The sequence below is a fragment of the Helicoverpa armigera genome, chromosome 27, assembly GCF_030705265.1.
Source record: "Helicoverpa armigera isolate CAAS_96S chromosome 27, ASM3070526v1, whole genome shotgun sequence".
Lineage (NCBI taxonomy): Eukaryota > Metazoa > Arthropoda > Insecta > Lepidoptera > Noctuidae > Helicoverpa > Helicoverpa armigera.
In genome coordinates, this window is record NC_087146.1 from 783446 (window position 1) to 809242 (window position 25797).

The window sequence follows — 25797 nt, forward strand, 5'->3', positions numbered from 1 at the left end:
CGTAGGGTTCCGTACCAGAGCAAAAATGAGTACCCCAAAAAATATTTATTTTAGTTTTCAGTATTTGTTGTTATAGCAACAACAATGATACATCATCTGTGAAAATTTCAACTCTCTAACTATTACGGTTCATGAGATACAGCCAGGTGACAGACGGACGGACTTACGGACAAAGGGGCGAAAACAATAGGGTCCCGTTTTACCCTTTAGGTACGGAACCCTAAGAAGTAGCCTATATCTTATTTCTGATGTATAATAAGCTATACGATTCAATGATTTCATTGTTAGTTGTGTACTGTTGGAACTACTCCGCGCACCGGGATAAAATGTAGTCTTGATGTAAGCCTTATTCGATAAATGGACCATGTGATACTGAAAGATTTTTTCAAATCGGATTAGTAGCCTCTAAGATTAGCACTTTTAAACAAAAACTCTTTAGCTTTATAATATTAGTTTAGATTAAAATTTCAACTCTCTAACTATTACGGTTCATGAGATACAGCCAGGTGACAGACGGACGGACTTACGGACAAAGGGGCGAAAACAATAGGGTCCCGTTTTACCCTTTAGGTACGGAACCCTAAGAAGTAGCCTATATCTTATTTCTGATGTATAATAAGCTATACGATTCAATGATTTCATTGTTAGTTGTGTACTGTTGGAACTACTCCGCGCACCGGGATAAAATGTAGTCTTGATGTAAGCCTTATTCGATAAATGGACCATGTGATACTGAAAGATTTTTTCAAATCGGATTAGTAGCCTCTAAGATTAGCACTTTTAAACAAAAACTCTTTAGCTTTATAATATTAGTTTAGATTTCACCGTAAAGTTTTATCATGTCTGTTCAGTAGCTGTTTGATACTGTTTTCGTCAAATATCGTTGCCGCTCTGAAATAGTTACTAGTTACTAGTGACTGCAAAACAGTCAAATAATTACGGTGTAAAAACAGTGGTCACCATTCCAGGATCTAGCTGTAGCAAGCAGCTTAACCTTAAATGATCTTGTAATTGATGAATCGAATTAATATTATCCTTAGGAATTGTTAACATTTAAATTAATCAACATTTTGTGTTAAATGTCAGGTCAAATGTCATTTGTGTTTAATCAATGGTCATAGAGTTAACAAGATATTGTATAAGAATACACCGACTTTATGATAGTGAGTTAAGCTTTTGACATCTGTGTAAGTACGGGAGAGGCGATTTTTTTTTGAAATCCAGGTTTTCTCAACTACATGTTTTCAACCGTCATTTATTCTAAGATGTCTAAGATACAGGTACTATTAAAAAAAAACTGTGGATATACTTAGACAGTAAATAAAATAGTATAAAAGTTGAAGCACAGAAGTTACTTGGAATCAAACCCCTCGTAGTAAGTAAGAGTTCTTTAAAAACAGAGCCATCTTTTTTTAAAGCATCATCATCAGCCACTTTTATTCTTCTCATACAAAGAAAGAATGAGCGTTAATCACCAGGTGGATTCGCGTTATTTTTAAATACAGCAATTACAACGGTTTATTTTTTAGATATAAATGTTCAACAATAAACATAAGAATTAATAAACTTGTCAAAACATACAAAAGAATAAAGCAACCTGTCTAAACATTATAACATCTGTATTTGTCAAACAGGACACTCTACAACCTTCGCGCATCTGAGCAAGTTAGCAAGGTCGTTTGTTCGTATATGTAGTTAAATATACATGTATTATGTATGTGTATATGTATGGAACATACTATTTGGTCAATGATCTATATTGATGTAGTTATTTTTAGAATATACTGTTGTAGGGCCCGGATATCATTGAACATCTTTGGCAGTCGTTACATGGAGTCAAAAGCCAGATAGTCTGACAATCAGTCTTATTAAGGGGTATCGGGTTGCCCGGGTTACTGGATTGAGGAGGTCAGATAGGCAGTCGCTTCTTGTAAAGCACTGGTACTCAGCTGCATCCGGTTAGACTGGAAGCCGACCCCAACATAGTTTGGAAATGGCTAGGCAAAATATGTTTAAGTGAGAAGAAGTTAGAAGTTAGACATATAGTGATATCTCGTTCAGACACAGAATTATTATAAGTAGGTAAATCGTCGAGTTGGCTGAAATTGACTATGAAATTAAACTGAAAATTGTTAAAAACAATTGAAGCTCACTTTTTTGTACATTAGTTTTTGTATCCCTACATATTATAAACTAGCTTCTGCCAGTGGTTTCACCCGCATCCCGTGGGAACTACTTCCCGTACCGGCATAAAAAAATGCCTATAGCATTCCTCGATAAATGGGCTATCTAACACTGAAAGAAATTTTCAAATCGTACCATTAGTTCCTGAGATTAGCGCGTTCAAACAAACAAACAAACTCTTCAGCTTTATAATATTAGTATAGATTTTAATGCGAAAGTAACTCTGTCTGTCTGTTACGTTTTCACGTCTAAACCACTGAACTGATTTTAATACAATTTGGTACAGAGATAGAGTTGACTTTGAGAAAGAACATAGGATAGTTTTTATCCCGGATTTTTGAAGAATTCTGCTGGAAACGCGATATAACCGAACTCTACGCGGGGGAAGCCGCGAGCGGAAGCTAGTTGATTGTAAAACATAATTGGTTCAGTAGATCCAGAGATGACAACGACACAAACTTACTTCTTCTTCCCAGCAATAACACATAGGAAGTGGTGAAGGGTGGGCGTTTTGGGGGCTGTCTTATGTAAATTCCTGACGTTCAAAAAGTGCTGTCTTGCAGCCAAGTTTGAATAAATGATTTTTGATTTTGACACAAACTTACAAACTTTACCTCTTTATAATATTAGTGTTAGAACCTAACAATACTCCATTACCGACTAACGGTAAGTAATACTTTTAGTTTCTTGACCGACTTTATCTGTAAGAGGTTATGCAATACACGTCATAGATATTTCCGGCATGTTCTGTTTTGTAAGCTTGTTAAGATATTTATCTCTAAGTATATAAATAAATACTATTGTTTTGTTCGTTTGTTTGCAATAGGAAATTAGCAGGTTTTTGTGAATGTACAGTCAACTTCACGTCAGTGGTAACAGTTTTATAGGAAAATCGTACTTATTAATATTGAGTTAAGGTGCATGACAGTTACCACTGATGTGCGGTCTACCTTACCTACTTATGTGAATGTTTATATTATGACGCTAATATACAGATACACACCATTTTTTGTATGTCAGTATGTCTGTCTGGACTGATTTTGTAATTTGTTGGACCGATTCTGATTAGATTTTCAGTGGCGGATAGCTGAGGTAGAGGTGTTAGGTACTTGGATATTTTTGTTTAAAAAATCTTAAGTGAATCCATTCAGTCTTATGTTTATATAATAAAAACAGGGACTCAAATGTAAGAACACTTGTATAGAAAAAAGTCTCTCCAAAAACCTTTAATACGCATATTCTTATAACCATCTTCCCAAAAAGGAGGTTCTCAAATCGGATGTTTCAATTTTTTTTAATATCAATAATACCTAACATTACGAATACACAGCCCTTCTTCCTAAAACTCGGTCAAGAAGCCAGTCACTAAAATTGCTAAAGGACAACAAAAAATCTAGACAATGCATACATATACATGCTAAAATTATTGACATGTCACATTGCGTGAGACGATAATTATTACCTCAGCAGCCGACCTAACCTCCATACCTACTTATTTCTTATTTACATTCATTATTGAAATATATGCCTCAAAAATCTTGCATTTGGTCATAGTTATAGTCTTTGAAAGATAAAATCAATCAAAATCAAAACTCATTTATTCAAACTTGGCTGCAAAACAGCACTTTTCGAACGTCAAAAAAATATTACAAAAGACAGCCTCCAAAACGCCCACCCTTCACCACTTCCTATGTGTTTTTGCTGGCAAGAAGAAGTGGTGGAACAAACTCCCCAGCAAATTATACTTAGGTATAGAGCACTGGTACACATCTGCATAGTTGGTAAAAAAAAAGAAATAGTTAAAAAAGCTAAAAAACACGCTTTTTGTAACGTTTCATAGCTAGTCATGTATTGTCATCAAAACTTAGAGCGTGTGCAAAAGTTCATCCTAATCGAAGACCGGGAAGTGGGTCAAATTAAGATTCCAAGATTTTCTTACAAACATAGTTACAAGTGAAGCTGAAAATAGTAAAAGCGTGCTAATCAGCTCATTTTTAAACGGTATTTTGGGAACTCGAAGCTCAACGACCCATTAAGTATTATTATTTTTACCCATTACATTAAGGTACCTATGTGTCTTTAGAATAGTTTCATTAGGCTCATTAATTAGTATGGAGGTGAATGGTAGAGCACACATTACAACGGTATCAGACCGACAAAAACTTTGATTGGATTCACGATAACCTTCAAATGTCGGACTTTAAAATATATAATGTATTATGGGAAACGGCTAGGCAAAAGATGACTTGCATTTTTATAAATATAAATATGGCCTTTGTTACTCGGGAATATACTAGCTTTCCAACAGTGAAATAATTTTTCAAATCGGTCCACTAGTTTCGGAGCCTTTACAAACAAAGAAAATATATTTCCTCTTTAATATATTAATGATTGTAACATACATAGTTAAATTGTGTCACCAGTAGCTCAAATTAGCACTTAGTGCAATATGCTGTTCACTCATAATAGGTCTAGCAATTCAATAAAATAAACTGCCAAGCAACACTGTCATATTACATGATCTAGGTATTGCAAAATGTATACGCAATAGGCCAACACTCTCCGATTCAAAGTACACTGCAAACTTTTAGTCGGCCGATAGTTAGTTTGGGCTTGGTTGGGCATTCGCTTTTCTCACCATGTTTCCGTCTCAAGAATCGAACTTGGGACTTCATAATGACACACGTTTTACTACTACACCTAAAGTTGATCTTTGCTAATTGACTAGCATCAAATATTTTGTAATATCTTAAGAATATTTAGTCACAATGATTAGCGTACATTAGTATTAATTACCAATAATTGAATTGCGTAATATCCAGAAGTACTAGACTTGCTAAACTGGTATTAATTGATACTGGTAACTATGCAATTACTTATCTAATATTACGATCAGTAGATTTTGTAAGTCTGTTTGTATTCGAACCATCATCCTCCGAGCCTTTTTCCCAACTATGTTGGGATCGGCTTCCAGTCTAACCGGATGTAGCTGAGTACCAGTGCTTTACAAGGAGCGACTGCCTATCTGACCTCCTCAACCCAGTTACCCGGGTAACCCGATACCCCTTGGCTAGACTGGCGTCAGACTTACTGGCTTATATTTTGTCCAAGTACGGGAAGAGTTTCCTTTTGAAACCGGGGGGAATGGTTAGCTAATAATATTTGTTACTTACATAAGTCTCAGTTAATATCTATTGTTACAAGAATAACTATACAATACAATACAAATACAACAAACACAAAAGCTTGGGCAATAGTTAATGTTATCTAATTTGTATTCTGAACGCGTTGGAGACAGAAATAAACAATGAAAAGTTTTATAACGTTTATAAGGTTTATAGGGTGAAATACACTGTTGTCAGCTTAAATAAAATTGGTATTTATTTGAAAAGTTTGGAACTATTTATATAATAGACTAGCCTTCAAATCGCGTCCCGTGAGGACTACTGCTCTTATAGGGATACAATATAGACTATGTTACTGGCAGTTAATTTAGCTTTCTAAGTGTGAAATATTTTTAAGAATCCGTGCATTAGTTTTTGAGTTTATCAATTACAAAAAAAAACCTGTTAATTTTGCCTTTTCTAGCATCTAGAATTGGTGTTTTTTAAGTTTTTTAATGAGAAAATAATAACCATTTAATATAATTAACAGAATATTTAAAAGATTACTTTTTTTGCATTCGAAATAATTTTTACATATTTTTTGGCACCTTAGTAATAAGGAAATAATTAATTCAGCTAGCTAGATAAAACATGTATGTGCATATATTTAAAGTTAAACCAGTTATTTAATATCGATATTAATTTTGCATATTTTTTTAACAATTTCAAGTTGATGTCTTTACTTAATCACTTCATATTTTTATAAAAATAAAAAACATAAATCTAAGTTTTGGTTTTTTCAATGTCAATAAACTAATTTTATATAATTATAAGATGATTTACGGTGAAGGCTATGTATAAAACATGACAAGACAAAATATTTCAATGCTAGTTGAATATGACTTCAAAATTTTAGCTGCATCGTATTTTTATTCTTATTAGAATAGGTTTATATGTTTTGTAAATAAGATCAATGAAATACTTGTTCTCTTTCTTTTTTTAACCGACTTCAAAAAAGGAGTTTCTTGGTTTGACCTGTATACGGTTTGTGGTCTTTTCAGTGCCTTTTGATGTCGAATTTATTTTTTTGTAAAGATTCCTTTATATATTATGCTACATTTATAATGTTACTGACTATTGAGCTCTATACTTGCCTACCTAGTACCTAAATAATTTTAAAGTCTTCAAAGATGTTCTATTTCCATGTTTTACAACCATAACTTCATGTTAAAGATTTCTTTTTTGCTCAGTTTTCCTTGCGTTTGTAATGCATCGTATTGAAGCATCGGAGCGTAACTTACCACTTTCCTTCAGCTGCGTAGATTTCATTCACTCATTCTAATGCGCAAGAACGAATGATAATTCATTCGTTCTTGCGCTCACGAAGACTATGTCGGTGTTTTACATATTAAGTTTTAGTTAAAGTGGATCAATATATCAGATTCTAAGATTATATATTTTTTTAATATATGATGTCGTTTTATAAGACTATGGCGTTGGATATGCTTATATAATTACTGTCTATTTTTACTATGTTAGAGAATTACAAGTTGTGAAATCTAATGTCAAATTTTTGACATTAAAAAAAACCATCGTGCAAGCACGTCAAACAAAAGTAAAGAAATTAAATTAAAAACTATTTAAAAAAAATACACGTAAATTCTTTGTATTGCAAAGAATTTTACCCAACCGTTAATATTTATTTGTTATTCAAAATGTCAATAAATTATTTTTTCATTCCAAAAGACTACACAATAAAAACTATTGTCAATACACCATCGATAAACAACAATAGATAAAATAAAAACTACAATTCATTAGAAGTCTGTCACACACTTGAAATTCTATAAACAATAAAATATAAATGAAAACCACAAACAGTCATTAGTGCATTCACCCTACAAGTTATGGGTTTATCAATACATAAATATCTGGAATTCGCTAGAATCACAAAAGGCATCGAAGGTCAAAAAACTTGGAATAAAAGACTTGAATATCTAATAAGTTAGTTGGATATCTTCATACCTATGTACCTTTGAGAGTCTAAGCAGAAAGTAAACTTAGGGGCATGAAACTTGCACAATTTTGCTATGATAACAAAAAGTTGATTTTTTTTCTGCAATAATAGATAGACTAGCTACATATTTATAATCTTCTATGTCCTGTCCCAGGCTTTAGACTCTGTACCAAACTTTTAAATGTGTTAGAAAGAGAGATATTCTTCATAAAGAAACAAGGGTCTCTCCTACTACGGGTCTGCTGGAAGAGATTTCGTTAGAAATAAGCAGTACCTTTATACTATTTTATGCTATCTCTACTTCTTTTATATTTTCACTGTGTACACAAATTGTTAAATAAATAAAGGAAAAAAGGGAATAAAGAATACGGCTACTTTTTATCCGGGTGCGAAAAGAGTTCCCTTAGGCAGCTTGTGGAAAATCGAGAACATTTTATAGGCTATATTTTATCCAGGAAGTAGCTATCTCGGAACGCCACAAAAAAAACAAAACAAAATCTTGTAGGAAATGTGTACCTACTTAAATCTATAATTAAATCCCAATAAAGATTATAAAAGAATGTGCAAACTGAAATGATGAAACTAGATGTCAAAATATTACGAAACAGCAGAAGCGATTGTTATAATCGATTAAAATCGTTTAGACAAGGTCTAATCGACAGCTTTCAAACGATTTATGATCGACAGACACTTCGTAACCAATCGGTTGTTTGCACGGAGGAAGGAAAGATAGCAGAGATGCCATAAGGAAAGTAGGTCAGGCTCCTTCTTGTAGGTCAAGCAACGTACTGTAGACGTGTTTGATCAAAGTCAAGTCAAAATCGAGTAGGCTAATTAGATTAGCACTTTTTAACATCAAAATTACAAAAATGACAGCATCCCAAAACGACTACTTCCTAGTGTTATGGCTGGGAAGAAGAAGTGAAGAACAAACTTCCCAACAATACAGCTGTCTATTACAATTTATTTGTTAATATTTTGATCAGTTACTAGAACTAACGAGACGTTAGGATTCCTTGTCAAATCAAAACCAATCTGTCAAAGATTGGTCTTGATTGATTGGTGATTTTATTTCGAAAATATTGGGTTCCATAGAAGGCGTGTAAGGGCGGAGCTAGTAACGTTCCTCGTCCACGAACTAGAACATTTTGGCGCGTTACTTTCTTAGGAGATTTTGCGTTATGACATCTCTGCTAGTCATTTCGTTCTCCATGCTTTCAAATGATTTATAAACGACAGACACTGCGTAATCGATTTGCAGTGTCTGACTTATGGAATCGACTTTTCGCTGTGTGAAAGCTCATTTTAAGTACAAAGGGATTTTTGAAATTACTTTTCTATTTGATAAAGGGTTTTTAACTTTCTCATTGTTGGTATGAAGGGCTGGCTTTGAAAATTGATGTTGATTTTGCTTTGTTAAGGGAGTTTAAATGACTTTTGGCTTGCCTGCTTGACTTCCAGTCTAATTGGATGCAACTGAGCTCCAGTGCGTTACAAAGAGCGTTTGCCTAACTACTCCTCAATCCGTTACCGGGCAATACGCTTGGTAAGACTGATTATCAGACTTACTGGATTCTGATTACAAGAAAATTAGAATATTAAAAATTAGAAAGATGTTCAAATGACAGCCGGGACCTACAGTTTAACGTGCCCTCCAAAACGCAGTCATTGGTGTCCAACATATACTAAGAAAAGTACATACAAACTTAGAAAAGTTGCATTGGTACTTGCCTGAGCTGGGATCAAACCCGCGCCCTCACACTTGAGAGGTTGGTCCTTTACCCACTAGGCCACCACAACTTTTTGTCAGGCATGACAAAATTAAGGTTCTATCATCATCATCATCGTCAGCCTATCGCAGTCCACTGCTGGACATAGGCCTCTCCAAGTGCACGCCACTGAGATCGTTCTATCATACCCTAATTTTACTCCAAGGCTAGAAGGCTACTGACCCCATAAACCCGAGGTCACTGTGTAACCTACTTCGCAAAATGGAGGTAATGTGTTACTCAATCCTTATACAGTTATGACAGAGGTGACTTGAATAAGTTACAAGGAAGTTACAGTTATAATTAACCTGATAGTTAAAGTTGGAGGTCAAATAAGTATGGGGCGAAAGTTTTGTTATGGGACTCTTGAAATGGTCAGGAAGTTATATTTTGAGTAGGATAAAATCAAGGACATACCTATGTCTAGGTGTCTTATGATTTTTATGATGATGATGACATTAAACTGTAGGTCCCGGCTATCATTGAACATACTTGGCAGTCGTTACGGGTAGTTAGATGCCAGTAAGTCTGACAGCAGTCTAACCAAAGAGTATCGGGTTGCCCGGGTAACTGGGTAACTGGGTTGAGGAGGTCAGATAGGGCAGTCGCTCCTTGTAAAGCACTGGTACTCAGCTACATCCAGTTAGACTGGAAGCCGACCCCAACATGGTTAGGAAAAAGGCTCGGGTGATGATGATGCTTGTTATAATTTTGCTGGGGAGTTTGTTGCGCTACTTATTCTTCCCAGCAAAAGTGGTGAAGGGTGGACGTTTTGGAGACTGTATTTGGAAATTTCTAACGTTAGAAAAGTGCTGTTTTGTAGATCTTTGATTTAGATTTTGATATCCTCCTAGCCGATTAGAGATCAGTCAGCTGCGCAGGACACATTATAGTGCACAAGCATTTGCGCAGACACAGGTGCACTCACTGTTCCTTCACTCTCATAGCCCGATGTGACGGCTATTCGACACCACCGGAGAGAGATCACAAGTCTACCTAATTTTGTTTGCAATTATATCATATTGTATAGTTAGGCAAGGTTTTTCAGAAATGACATTTAGGTAAGCATATAAGTTATTAAGACACAAAGGGTTAAACCACTTTTATTCTTACATTCACCTATGTAACCCGTTGACCTCGATAAAAATAACTTCCGAGCTACAAGTCATATACAGGCTGCTCCAATTAAGATTTTTTTTACCGCTATCATGACTCCTACATACAAATAGGTTATTAAGAATTATTTTACAACAATTGTGACGTTTCATAAAAGCATATTTGAAATAATAAAAAAAAACATTTATCTACTATTGTATCTACATTGTATATAATTAAACTTCCTAGCCTTCTTTTGCTGTGCCCTAACCGGGTCCATAATATGTACCTAGCTTTAAGCCCCTTGTAACATCTTTGTAACATTATGGTATAAAATCGTTGAATAACACATTAAATTAACTTGAATTAGTCTCGTACTCGACATATTGAAACTTTTTCGTACATTAGCTAACTTCGGAACGGCAAAGTTATATGACTAGAATTCACTATACAAAATACTCTATACATATACCTAACAGTAGTACAAATAAATGGACCACCATGTACATATTTTTATCTCATCAAGAACCAAAGATGATTATACAATTAAATAAAGATTGGCTTCATCTATTATTACAATCGCCCGCAGGCAAACTCTGTAGTCATAGTAGTATGTAATAGTTTAATATTTGTCTGTCTGTCTGTCGTGTTCGCTGGAAATGTAGAACATGACTTACTTTGAGGTAGAATAGTATTGAATATTATATAATGATGGCTGATAAATAGGCTTTTATTCAATAGTCAGAGGTGAAATATATATAGAGAAGTTGATACAAAATAAAATAAGATATCAAAATATCTTGAGGAAGTGGCATCAAACGACTGATATGACTTTAGAGCGGAAAAGATATTTGACGAGGACTATAAAGATGTTTTTATTTATTTACTACATTTTTTAATAGAGTAGAAGTAGGATTTAGAATAGGTAGAATATAATTTACCAAAACTTAAAAGAAAGCTGTAAAAACCCTCAATACAAACTCTAAAAAAAGTTTGTTTAAGTGTAGAAAACTGAAATACCTAAATATCAGAAATTGTATTCTTTAGCTATAAGAAAAGAATCTTATATAAAAGGAAAACGAATAAATAATATACATATTTTGGGGAGTAGCTGTAAAGTCAAAATCTTATATACGAAAATTTTCAAAATAGAACTTACCAAATTCTCCTTAATCAGTTGCAAAAATACACCAAAAAGTCACAGTTTTTTTATAACATTTGTCACTTATCACTCACTCACTTCACATTTCTATACAAAAAACAAAAAAAAAACAGTTTATTTACTAACCAAAATAATAGTCGTAGAAATAAAATACTATATATATGACAACTGCATAAAACGCGAATTTGAAATATAGGTAGAAAATGTCTTTTAGGTAAAATTTTACTTTTTCGATAACCCCCCTCGGGTTCTCATTTATATTATTATGCATTTAAAATTGAATTAACATGTTTTTTCCTGTAATTATAATTGTTTGCATGTCTGTTTGTGTGTATGTGTGTGTTGCTTAGAGAAGTGAACCAACTGGATACGCTATAATTGCCTTGCCATCTTTCCACCAAGGGCTGCGGGTTGTTCGAAAGAGATACCGCGGCCCTGGTACATAAAAGGCCTTCGACGGAACACGACGGTTTTTAGTCAGTAAGAGTCTGACACTCCCTCACCGCTGCTAACCCACAGCGGGAGGGGTTTGATGATTTTTGACGTCGTTAAAAAAAGGTACATACGAAAACCCCTCTCATGGTACTATTTTGTTTACTATGTAATTCCCTCAGGAAACTTGTAAAACTACTAGGACTCGTATGTGTATGCATCAATTTTATACTTTTGATTACCTCTCTCTCATCTCACGTTTGACTGAACTGATTTTAATGCTGTTTTCAGCATAATATTGGTCAGACTTAGGAGAAGGTTTTTGATAAAAACACCTATATTAATGACGTTCGTTTTATGTTTAACTAAGAGGATTAGTCCTGTTGGCGTCTCCAGTTGATTGAATGCTCTAAGTAGTGTTCTCATACAAAGCTGGGAGATAAAATACAATGCATTACAAAGATAAACTGCTGAGAATTCACATTAAATATCAGATTAGAAACTCTGTAGTATGTGCGTTAAATTATGGTTTTAAGTAACTTTTAAAATATTACATGCGTAAGGATAATTTTAAAGAGAAATAATTCATATTTTTGTTATGTAATAGTAAGTAACTTATCGTTATTGGTTTCAATTCTAATTACCTATATACTTCACAGTTTGTTTGCCTATTTGTTCGTGATGAAATGAAAAACTACTTGACGGATTTTTTTACGATTTTCACTAACAAATAGAGCTATTTTTGAAGTAGGTTTGGTTGTTAAAATATCATGAACTCAGCCACAACGAAACGCTACTTTTAATTTTTTCAAAGATGTCATTAAAGTATACTGTTACAGCCTTTTTATCGTCTCACTGCTGGGCACAGGCCTTCTCTCACAGGGAGAAGGATTGAGCATTAAAGTACCTATAAATTCATAAAAATAAGTACCAACTTAGTTTCTGAACTAGGTTATAGGTATTCATATTCGTTTCAAAACCTTCGAACTTCGTTTATATTATTCCATCGTAATACCTATACAGACTACAAGCAAGAAATAAAGTGAACGAACAAAAAAACATTAATATCTTTTAAATTAACCACTGGTTACTATAACTGTTAGTTAACACCTAATGATTGTAGATACAACTCATTAGCTTGAAGTAAAAGTCTTATAATAACGACTATAAAACTAGCAATACACCCCGGTTTCACCCGCATCCTGTAGGAATGACTTCACGTACAGTTATCGGCATGGATATCGAGCCATGACCTTCACCTGCGCAGAAGCGATTTACTGCCTTATTGCCTTATGCGTACGGGTGCGCAAAGCGATCCCCACTCTTCCGCCGAGAGCCCAATATCCGTGCCGGTATCTGTATCTGGATAAAAATACCGTATGACACTCCCGTTTCCGGATAAAATGACATGTGACATAAAAAAATAACGTGGCTTTCTATTGGAAAATGAGTTTCGAAAATCGCTTCAGTAGGTACATACAGAGATAACACCCTACAATGTCACACCTTATTAGCAGCACTTTATAGATCCCTTATTTATCTATACAAAGCAGGACTCCTAATTAAGTGTTTTTCCTCACATTTAATGTAATGTTTTCTGCATAGTAACGCCTGATTCCATAATGTAGCAATTTCTAATCGCGTCCTGAAGGATCTTAACGTAGTTATCTATAAAACTCATATATAATAACATTCCTAACATTTTCATCAATCTCCCTACCGAATTACATCAAAATCTGCTTACCCGTTTTGCCGTGAAAGCGTAACAAACGAACATGACATTCGCATTTATAATATTAGTTAAGATTTCATGTTGACACCTCCTAAACTGGTTTCTTATAATATTTCGTAACAGTTTTTGCAGTCTAGTTTTATAGTTAAATCATTTCGCAAAAGCAATTTAGTCTAGCTAATATACAGGCAATTTATAAGCGATGAAACTAAATTAAAGTGGTGCTAAAAAATATTGATCAATCTGGGAATCAAATTCACGACTTTAGAAGAAAAGAGTTACTATTTATAGACTTAATATTATAAATGAAAAATGAACTCTGTCTATCTGTACCGCTTTCAGGCCTAAATTACTGTAGTTATTAAATGAAATTTTGTAACGAGATAGTCCAGAACCTGAGAAACGATATATAGGCTACTGGACAATACTACTTTTTATCCGGCTGCAGGAAGTTGCTTCTTCGCTACTCGAGAGCGTCTAGTTTTAAAGTATTTAATTTCATTATGTTACAAGTACTAGAACACTATATTTTTAATTCTATTTTTCGAATCAGATGAACGCTTTCTTCCACAAATAGCAATATTACACAATTAACTTCTATTTAAATACTAATTCAAAGCATAAAAAACGAATAACACAACACTACGACCAATCGCATAATCCTCAATTATGTAATGAAAAAACATACAACCCAAGATATACATTGAAAATCTCACACACACAGACAAACAACACAATACTACACGAACACGACACACAAATAAACGAAAATCCAAAAAACAAATACTTAAAAATACGCAAAACTCACTTGACACTAAAAAACACTATATTTTACACACAGTACAAAAAATACAAGATAAAGTTTGTATATGTAAAAGAAAAAATGGATAAAATTGTGTCTGTGAACGGCGCGCGCGCAAAGTTGACTGTTGGCAGTCGCTTGCGCATATGGTGGGGAGTGGGGGGGACGGTGACTATGCGTTAAGCAAGTTGGGGACAGTCAAGGTTTTAATGTCGAAAGGTATATTAAGTAAACTTCGATATTATATTGGGAAGGACTTTTTTCGTGGATAGTTCGAAAGTATGTGTAAGTTAGAAGTTAAAGGTATCCTACAATTCCTATAAATTAATGTAGTATGTTTCTTATTTTTTCAAGAAAAAACTAGAAAATTTTGACGAAGCTTGGTGATAAATAATATAACTTATATATTAGAATAACGTATAAGCTACTTTTCACTCGCTAATTTACAGTCGCTCTTTGTAAAACACCGTACTTAGCTGAATCCGGTTAGCCTGGAAGCCGACCCTAACATAGTTGGGAAAAGGCTCAGGAGATGATGATAATAAGCTACTTTTTATCCATGTGCCAGATATAGACCCCTCGGAATGCGAACAATACCACTGACTAAAGCAAGTTATAATATAAACATTAAAAAACAATGAATACTTTTTGATTTTAAATTGTAAAAATACCTATTTTTGATTGCGTGAACTCATAATATCGGGACGCCAGTAAAACAGAGGAAAATAGCTAGTTTTACAAAGTTGTGTGTAAAGGGTATATTTTACAGTTATATTAAATTATAGGAAACAGTCCATTATGTCATACATATAACGATATTCACCTATATGGTTAATGATCCATAAAGTGCTTGTTTTTATTGGTATGTTAACCCACTTATTTGTGGGCATGCGTGGTGTGCATTCAATATTATATAAACTTAGGTATTATTATTTATCCAGTTTTTCCTTAAATAAGTAAGTCTTTCTAAGTATAACTTGGACACCAATGACTGTGTTTAAGAGGGCACGTTTAACTGTAAGTCCCGGCTGTCATTGAACATCCTAGGCAGTAGTTACAGGTAGTCAGAAGCCAGTAAGTCTGACACCAGTCTAACCAAGGGGTATTAGGTTGCGCGGGTAACTGGGTTGAGGAGGTCAGATAGGCAGTCGCTTCTTGTAAAGCACTGGTACTCAGCTGAATCCGGTTAGACTGGAAGCCGACAACAACATAGTTGGGAAAAGGCTAGACAGATGATGATGATGAGATCTGAAAATTGAATCACTTCTTATAAATGATCAAGTTAATATCAATTACGACATTCAATACTACAGCTACACTCAGTATCAAAAAAACATACTACTTCTTAAGGTCACAACCAAAAAAGAAAAAGTAACACATTTGACGTTGTCATGGTAACCCCAGTGATTGCGAAGGCGCGTGAAATCGAACCAGCAGCATTTGTAACGTATATTGATCGCACGGCCGCGGAATAAGCAAATTACAACATTTTAAAAACTATTCTAGTTTAGTTTAGTTTACAATTTGTAAGCAAATTTATTTGGATCTACATGGGTAAAGTTACGTAATTAAGAAAACTGTAAGTTCGGCTGTCATTTGTAAATCTCTGAGTGTTTTTTTGTTTGTTTGGACGCTCTTATCTTAGTAGATAGCAGTCCGACTTAAAAAATGTTTCAGTGTTAGATTGCCCATTTATCGAGGAAGGCTACAATAGGCTTTTTATCCGGGTTCGTGCAGAAGTTTCCATGGGATGCGGCTGAAATCGCCGGCAGAAGCTAATATTGTAATGGCGTCCACAGTCTCATTTAAGGAGATCAGCCAGCTGCGCAGGACATATTATAGTGCACGAGCATTTGCGCAGACACAGGTGCACTCACTATTCCTTCACTCTCATAGCGCGATGGGACGACAAGTCAGGCGTAGGACCGACATTAACGTGCTCTCCGATGCACATCACATGTACATTGTATATAACATTTTTCACTAATATTTGAACGGCCAATATTGCGTGAATAAAAAACTTCCTACAATCGAACTGATTCCATTCGTATGCAATTAACTGTATTTCCTTCCTCAAAATTAATTGAGTTTCCTTCACGCTTCGAAGTTTATTTTTTCTAATTTCCATCGGAAATTGTTTAGCAATTTTAACGCGTTTTTTTCAAGCTTCAATACTTTTAAGGAGCTAGTGCATAACTGAAATTGATCAAGGTTAAGCAACTATGTTTGGATGGGTGACCATCTTTGTAAAGAGTTCGAGAGAAGAAGGCACGTTAAATTGGCAGGTCCCGGCTGTCATTTGAACATCCTTGGCAGTCGTTACGGGTAGTCAGAAGCCTGTAAGTCTGACACCAGTGTTACAAAGGGATATTGGGTTGCCCGGGTAACTGGGTTGAGGAGGTCAGATAGGTAGTAATTTCAAGTGAACCGACTGAACTATGTATCATGAAAATAAAACATAAAAACTATTACATGAACAGAGAAAGGCAATTTTGTATACAATTAAAATGAAAGATTATATCTATAAAGTTATGTAATGACACGAAATAGATATACATGTACATAGACTTTATGATCTTTAAATATGTATGTGTTTGTGTATGCAAATAATACGTTTAAACTAGATTAATTGTATGCAGCAAGAGATGTTTATATTTTTTTGATAATAACAGTGAATTTCTTAGTGAGTAGCTGTCATCAGTTTCGGCTGTCATTAGAGCATTTTTGGTGGTCGTTTCGAGTTTTGAGTACAGCTGTTTTCTTATGGTATGTTTTCTTTAACCTTCTTCTTCTTACTCCTCCTGCCCTGTTCCCAATTTTACTTGTGGTCGGCGCAATATGTCATCCTCTTCAATTTTCCTCTGTCACTCGTCATACTGACACTCACTCCCTTCCTATTCATGTCATCTTTCAGGCAATCCATCCATCTTTTCTTAGGTCTTTCTCTTCCTCTCTATCCATCCACCATGTATGCTTCTTTAACCGATTTCTCAAAAGGAAGGAGTTTCTATAATCGTAGGAGTAGGAATTTTACAGTTAGTGGCTGACATTTTCCAGTTATTTGACAAAGTAATATAAATCATCATCATCATCTCAGCCATAGGACGTCCACTGCTGAACATAGGCCTCCCCCTTAGATCTCCACAGATACCTGTTGGAGGCGACCTGCATCCAGCGTCGACGGCGACCTTTATAAGGTCGTCTGTCCACCTCGTTGGTGGACGTCCTACGCTGCGCTTACTAGTCCGTGGTCTCCACTCCAGCACTTTTCGACCCCATCGGCCATCTGCTCTGCGAGCAATATGGCCTGCCCATTGCCACTTCAACTTGCTGATCCGGTGGGCTATATCGGTGACTTTAGTTCGTCTACGGATCTCCTCATTTCGGATTCGATCACGTAATGTAATGTAAATAATTTTATTGTTTTCCACAATACGTTCATCCTCGTTTACTTTAAACAGGAAAGTGTAGGTATCTTATTTATACTATAAATATGTGAATTCCTTGATATGTATATTTTCGTGACCGATTTCTTAGTCAGCCAGTTTGAACGGAGCGACTGCCTACTGAATTCCGCAGCCCGGACCAGTTACCCGGGCAACCCGATACCCCTTGGTTAGACTGGCGTCAGACTTACTGGCTTCTGACTACCCGTAACGACTGCCACAGATGTTGAAACGACAGTTATAACTTGCTAGCTAACGCCCGCGGCTTCGCCCGCGTAGAGTTCGGTTATATCGCGTTTCCAAAAGAATCCTTCAAAATTCCAGGATAAAAACTATCCTATGTTCTTTCTCAAGGTCAACTCTATCTCTGTGCCAAATTTTATTAAAATCAGTTCAGTGGTTTAGACGTGAAAGCGTAACAGATAGAGAGGCAGACAGAGTTACTTTCGCATTGATAATATTAGTAGGGATCAGTTTCAAATAGACAAGTTAACTAGAAGTTATTGTAGGTATAGTTAGTAAATTAAATTGATTAAACATTACAACAGGTCATCCTTGTTTGTAAGTTTTAGGCAATGTCTTACAAATAGCCATTTGCTAAGTTAATTGCGAAACTTTGATGTAAAATACGATGCTTATTTTTAGGTATTTTGATTTTGTTGTTAAGGAAAGTGGTAAGGTTAAAGGTTATGACCTACTTACTTCAAATGCTGAATTTAATATCATGAAAACGATAGTTTGTAAGGATGTATGTATGTTACTCTTTCACACTAAAACTGCTCCATAGTTTTTGATGAAACTTGACAGTAATTTATACACATGACTTTACACCGCGAGAGAAAGCTCTAAATATGGACTTTGTTCTTCCTCCTCCTGCCCTGGTCCCAATTTTATTTGGGGTCGGCGCAATATGTCATCCTCTTCCATTCTCCCCTGTCACTCGTCATACTGACACTCACTCCCTTCCTATTCATTTCATCTTTCAGGCAAATGTGGACTACCTAGAACTGAAAAAATAATTAAATCGATCGACTGGTTCCTGAGATTAGCGAGTTCAAGTTTTATCATATTAGCATTGATATTATATTTTCTTATACCGGCCAAATAAAACGTAGTCCTCTCTATCAATATATCTAAAAAAACAGATACAAACAAAACAAAAGATATCCACCATTCTATTTTCAAATTACCCGCTTAATTGTTCTCGTTATGACAGTTAATATAGGCATTGAACTCCTGCGCAGCGAATAGAACACCTTTCTACATATCACTTGTGTAATTATTATATCTATAGAAAGTCTATGTCGTGGTAGGTATTGTTAAGTTGTGTGGATAGATGGTGGGAAGGATAACTATAGGTACTTATGCTACTTATACTATAGTAATATTATAAAGAGCATTTTTGGTTGGCTTCCAAAAGGCTTCGAAAGTATTGAAATGATTTGAGGAACTCTTTCACTGTAGAAGCTACATACATTATCTTCATCATCTACACTAATAACATAAAGAGGATTTTTAAATTGTTTTGTTTGTACCCTAAATTCTCCTAAACTACTGAAATTATTTGATAAATTCTGTCACTGTTGGGAAGATCTGTAAAATAAAAAATCGGTAAAAAAACTTTTAAGTTAAACGGTTTTATCTTATGTGCACTGAAAACTAGAAAAAAAAAAAAAAACTGTTACTTACCTATAAACCTACGTAGGTGGTCCCGGTCATATTAGACTAAAATAAAAACGTGGGGCCCATTACCTAACTATTGCTGTAATACTTTCTTCTAGAGGTATAATAGGTGTGAATTTCTACTTACTATAATCGTAACTGGAGATTTTGACAATCAATAATCAGCCGTAGCGGCTTCACCAGCGAACGCCGAGCTCAAGATCTACCAAAGTATAAAGATATGCTATGCCATAGGTAGGATTTCAGAGGGCCCCACGTTTTTATTTTAGTCTAATATGACCGGGACCACCTATGTAGGTTTATAGGTAAGTAACAGTTTTTTTTTTTTTTCTAGTTTTCAGTGCACATAAGATAAAACCGTTTAACTTAAAAGTTTTTTTACCGATTTTTTATTTTCTAGTTTTTAGTATTTCATGAAAATGCCTACCGAATATTCCTCATTCTATATTTGGGTCAGCAGCGGTGAGGGAGTGCCAGACTCTTACTGACTAAAAACCGTTGTTTCGTCGTAGGCCTTTTATGTACCAGGACAATCCCGCAGCCCAGGCAGGCCTTGGCCCTGTTGGGCCCCGCTGGGGTTGCTGACAGTATTCTACTTGAGTTGCCCTTTCATTTGATACCCATATTCAGGGGGTTGTGGAAAAAATATGTAATCCGCCATTTTGTACCGGCGGCCATCTTGGATTTACAATGTTATTGATATTAGCATATTGTATTGTCATCGGAATTAAAGGTGTGTACCAAATTTCAGATCAATCTGACAACAGCAAGGTACTTAAATTTGAATTACTAAATTTGACCCAAGAAAGAATAAATAATAAAACAAACAGGGTAAGCTAAATAAAACCGTTTAATAAAAATCAGCTATTGCGGTCGGTTCTACTCACATCCCGAGGAAACTACTTCCCGCATCTGGATTTAAAATCTATGTTCGTACGTATGTTGAGTTTATGAATGCGAAAGTAACTCTACCTATCGGGCTTCCATGGTAAAACAACTGAATCGATTCAAAATTGGTACACAGATATCTAGAGCCTGATAAAGATAAAAAGAAATAGTGCTGAAAATCAGCACTTTTTGAAGGTTAAGTTTACAAAATAGCCCCAAAAACGCCCACCCTTCACCACTTACCACGTGTTTTTGCTGGGAAGAAGTGGTGGAACAAACTCTCCAGCAAACCTTTATTTGACTGTAGGAAACAGCTCCATCAGGACACGAGTGAAACCACGTGCAACAGTTAGCACATAGATAAATCATCACTAATTGAGTGATTAACGTCAATAACCTGAATGAAAAGATATCGTGAGCATATTGCACTTTCGTTTTCATACAATGCACAATGGACGTGAATTTGTCTAATTACCACACACTAGGTATAAGGAACACAGTAGATTATATAAATTACCTAGGTTAATTACTAATTTGCTAGTTCCTTGAAAAAAGCAACTTAATGGGAGAGTATGGAAGAGGAAAACATGCTGCGTCGACCACAAATAATATTAGGATAAGGGCAAGAGGATGATGAAGGGTTAAATAATATGTTTAAATGGGAAAAAGTGGGTTTTGGTCATTATGAGTCTGCCACTATTAAATAAAAAAACGATAGATAAATAACTTTACCTACAAGGCTATAAACAGAATAGATTTAAAGAAGCTTTAACTTTAATGGAGCTTCGTGCAACTGGTGGAAATTCCCTCAATTCAAAATATACAAGCTTAAATGCCGCCATTGGTTTCACTCGTATCCCATGGAAACACCCTGGGCACCCGGATAAAAATTTGTCTATAACCTTCTTCGATAAATAGGCTATCTAACACAGAAATATTTTTAAAATCACACCAACACAGTTCCTAAATCAAGCGCGTTCAAACAAACCAACTCTTCATCTTTATAATATTAGTGTAGAAAAGTAGATTTATTCATCTGAGCTAATCTTACTTTAACCCTATCGTGATAAACTTCCATATATCATAAACTATACCAACTTTGACACATTGCAAAATATATCTACTCACCTAGAAAATTAGGTTCACAATACAAAAACCTATTGTTTTTAGGTATACTTCACTATAATGCAATCATTGGCTTCGATTTTAAACGTAAAAACATGAGTCGCTATGTGAAACTAGATTCAAATAAACTGTACTATTACGCTTTTGTTTCTTCAAAGGGTAGAAAACTGCCGCTCTGATGTAAAAAATAAAATAAAATGTGTTGTATTTTATTCTGGAACTTGCAAAGATAAAAATTATTGCCAAAGAATAATATTTGACCTTTGTAAAATTAAAAAAACCCACTTTATTTGAATACTCCTTTTGTTTTGCAATGATAATTTCAGGTAGTGTAAGTTATTTTACTTAATTAATGTAATGAAATGCAAAAAAAAAAAACTGCTGTTTATGGCAGGTTTATTTTGATACATTTTATTTTAAGTATCTTTTTAAGTTAATATAGAGATTTAGTTATACTTTGCTTATAATACAAATACAAATAGTTACAAAGTTATGTTTTAATATTAACTCTTGGAAATTTTAACACATTTTGCCTTTGGTTTTGGCCCGATTTTATAGCCTCAAACAATAAACGTCATAAATTAATTGTATAAATTGTGGTAAAGAAATATCACTATTCTAAATGTATATAGATCCTCCCTTGCTCCTGAACATTAGTAGCTCAAAATACAGCCAACCAACAAAAACGACCACAACAAAAAATCCTATTTTCACCACACGAAAAAAAAACGGAACTAACTATTAACATAACACATACACACACCTATTCCCTACTAAATACTTGCAAAATTATTTCCACAGTGTCGTCACAAGGTGATCCAATTTGATCTCGTATGCAAGCAACGCCAGGCGGCATTGTTATGCTAGAAGCGCGAGCTATACTTTTGCGTAAGAAGAGAAAGTATGAACGGCAAATTTTTGGTTAAGTCACTTCGGTGTAATGCTACAGTTTTGATGGCAAATTGTAGAATTAATGTTTGTTATTAGTTTTTTGTGGGTGAAAAAATTTGTTTGGGATTAATTTTTATAGTTAGACTAGCTTACGCCCGCGACTTCACCCGCGTAGAGTTCGGTTATATAGCGTTGCCAAGAGAATTCTTCAAAAGTCCGGTATAAAAACTATCCCATGTTCTTTCTCAAGGTCAACTCTATCTCTGTACCAAATTTTATTTAAATTACAGTTCAGTGATTTAGACGTGAAGGCGTAACAGACAGACAGACAGAGTTTTACTTTCGCATTTATAATATTAGTAGGGATTTACTTATTTATTAAATACTTTTTGCACATTTTGTACAAAAGCATACTTAACACCTTGGGCGTTTTATAGTATTGTGTATGTTAATGCCTGAATTAAATCTATACTAATATTATAAAGCTGAAGAGTTTGTTTGTTTGAACGCGCTAATCTCAGGAACTACTGGTCCGATTTGAAAAATTCTTTCAGTGTTAAATAGCCTATTTATCGAGGAAGGCTATATGGGCTTTTTATCCGGGTTCGTGCAGAGGTTTCCACGGGATGCGGGTGAAACCGCTGGCAGAAGCTAGTGGATAAATAAAATAAATATTTTTACCCTCCCTGGAGATAGTTTTAAACTACACTTTTTCGGCCACAGTAAAACTATGCCCATTGCTTGTTAAGTTAATTATAATTAACTTTATATTTGCGAAATAATCGTTGTAACTGCAACCGGTATGTTACCATTTTAACTGAAGGTCAAATTAACTAATAGTTATGTTGCAACGGTAATTAATAGTTTTAATTGTAATGTTAGTGACAGCGTGGTTATTACATAAGTTAGTTATTTCATTCGGGTTTTGCTCCCTAAGGAAATATGCAATATGCATATTGCATATTTCATATTGCATATGTATCTTATACATAATAATAAGGTTCGAAAGATCTAGCAAGTGCGACGAGGAATTTTTCGATGCGATGTTTTAATTCTTATTTTTGTTTTACTTTAGATACTAAGTTTGTTTACGGTACGTATTATGATAATGAATGAACATAAAATTATACTTCAACAATTAAAAGAAAAAGGTTTTTGCGCTTCTCCCTTCTTACCGTGAGCTAGAAGTTTGTTTCTTGCCTAACAAACTAGTCTTGAATTGGAAGACGTTTTTATGCATGAAATAAGTTTGTGATTAAAATTAATGCCGATTTTTCAATCACCAGATATCTTTTTTCTGAAGAGATCATTTTAACAACTTTTGTATAGTATGTCAAACCCTATATTTATTCCTCACACAGAAGTAAATTGATGATAAACGTCTTTAGTGTTCAAAAGATAATCACAAAATTATTTATTCTTTAATTATTATATTAGTAAAATTTGATAGTCATTCAAAAAATTACACAAACACAATACAAAGTAATGCAGTTATAAATTTTAGAGCGAGATAGCAACAAAACAGCTGTTTCATCGGCTGCACTTAGAGTTCAATGACCGGCCACTGACCTCATATTCATAACACTTTAATGCAATTCTTTGCCATATGGATAACTTATAATGGTATTAAAACTTAAACAATATTGACTAAGAGCAGGCATAGATCTTGAAGAAACCTGGAATTCAAAGTCCGAAATCGCCTATCCGCTTTGAGCAACCTTGGCAATATCATAATTCTTTCTCTGTACGAGAAGAGGCCGGCAGTAGCATTGCGGATATAAACCAATCATGATAAAAACAAAAAATAATCAAATTACTTGTCTTATAGAAATTACTAGTAATATCCTGTATTTTTTGGATTCGCATATTGGACCCATTTGAAATATTATTTGAATTTTAGATAACAATTTATCAAGAAAAGCTGTAGGCTGTTTTTTTCCCGCCTGTGTGAAATGGAATATTTCTGTTCATGGGTAAAAATAAGGAGAAACTTCAAAGTCTAAATTAAACTAATAAAACCGACTTCAATAAAGTCGTGGTGGCCTAGTGGGTAAAGGACCAACCTCAAGTATGAGGGCGCGGGGTCGATCCCAGGTCAGGCAAGTACCAATGCAACTTTTCTGAGTTTGTATGTACTTTCTAAGTATATCTTAGACACCATTGACTGTGTTTCGGATGGCACGTTAAACTGTAGGTCCCGGCTGTCAGTGAACATCCTTGGCAGTCGTTACGGGTAGTCAGAAGCCAGAAAGTCTGACACCAGTCTAACCAAGGGGTATCGGGTTGCCCGGGTTACTGGGTTGAGGAGGTCAGATAGGCAGTCGCTTCTTGTAAAGCACTGGTACTCAGCTGAATCCGGTTAGACTGGAAGCCGACCCCAACGTGATTGGGAAAAGGCTCGGAGGATGATGAAAACCGACTTCAATAATATACCCAAAACCTTTTTCTAAGTCTGACAGACAAATACTATGCTAAAAACAATACCAAAATCGGTTCAGCCAAACGTGAGATAACTGCACACAAACACATATACATACAGGTCAGACTGAGAGCCTCCTTTTTTGAAGTTGGTAAAAAAACGATTGACTTTGAACAATGTCACATTATTTACAAGTTTAGAACTAGAATTTACCTTATTAAGTAACAACCATATAAGGATATTACTAATTTTAATATATAACGCATCAAACATCTTATAAGGCTTTATTACCTAATACAAGATTGAATTTAAATAAATTAGATTATTCTTAAAGTTTCTAAAAGTCACTTTGTTATTTAAAAAGGTCTTTTAATGTAGTTGTTTTGTTTTTAAATAGTTTTGTAGTCTCGAAATGGTAAGTTCTGTAGGTGTTTTATTTTAAACTAGCTTTTGCCAGTAGCTTTACTCGCGTTCTATAATAAAAATCACTCTGGGCACCTGGATAAAAATTATCCTACAGCTTCATAAATATATGGGGTATGTAACACTTCTTAGGGAGATTAGCGTGTTCAAGTATACGAACAAACTCTTCAGCTTTATAATATTATTGTAGATTTAAATGTAATAATACTGATGACGATATTATACTTAAAACTATCTTCAATTTCATGGGAACTACTTCGAGCAACTATATAAAAAGTAACATAAAGTCTTCCTCTCCAAATAAAAGTTAAATGCGAGTAACACCAATGCACACAACTAGTATTATTTAAATACATTCGATTCACTTTAATTGCATCATCAATAAAGACTGTTCGGTTAGAAATCGGTTTGTTTATCGTCCAATTATCTTGTTATGTATAAATAGAGTTTATAAAGTAAACTTAACTATTCTCTCTCAGTTAGCAGTTTATGTCATAGTTAAACTAACATGCGTTTAAGATACCATTAAGAAACCGAATTAAGAAAGTTACTGCTTTTACAATTAAGTTACTGAACCGATTTCCATAAAATATGGTATAAATATAGGTGAACCCTTAATAAAAAA

At 34.6% G+C, this 25797-nt stretch overlaps 1 protein-coding gene across 2 annotated transcripts in view; it reads right to left on the reverse strand.

The window, feature by feature from the left end:
* Window positions 1-25797, reverse strand: part of LOC110376176 (proteoglycan 4) — a 60672-nt gene that overhangs the window by 27521 nt on the left and 7354 nt on the right. The window contains exon 2 of one of the 2 annotated variants that reach the window (XM_064042022.1): window positions 11329-11418. The gene's annotated coding sequence lies outside the window, so the exon portion shown is untranslated. Of the gene's footprint in view, window positions 1-11328; window positions 11500-25797 lie in introns of both variants that reach the window. The other variant, XM_064042023.1, reaches the window with a different exon arrangement.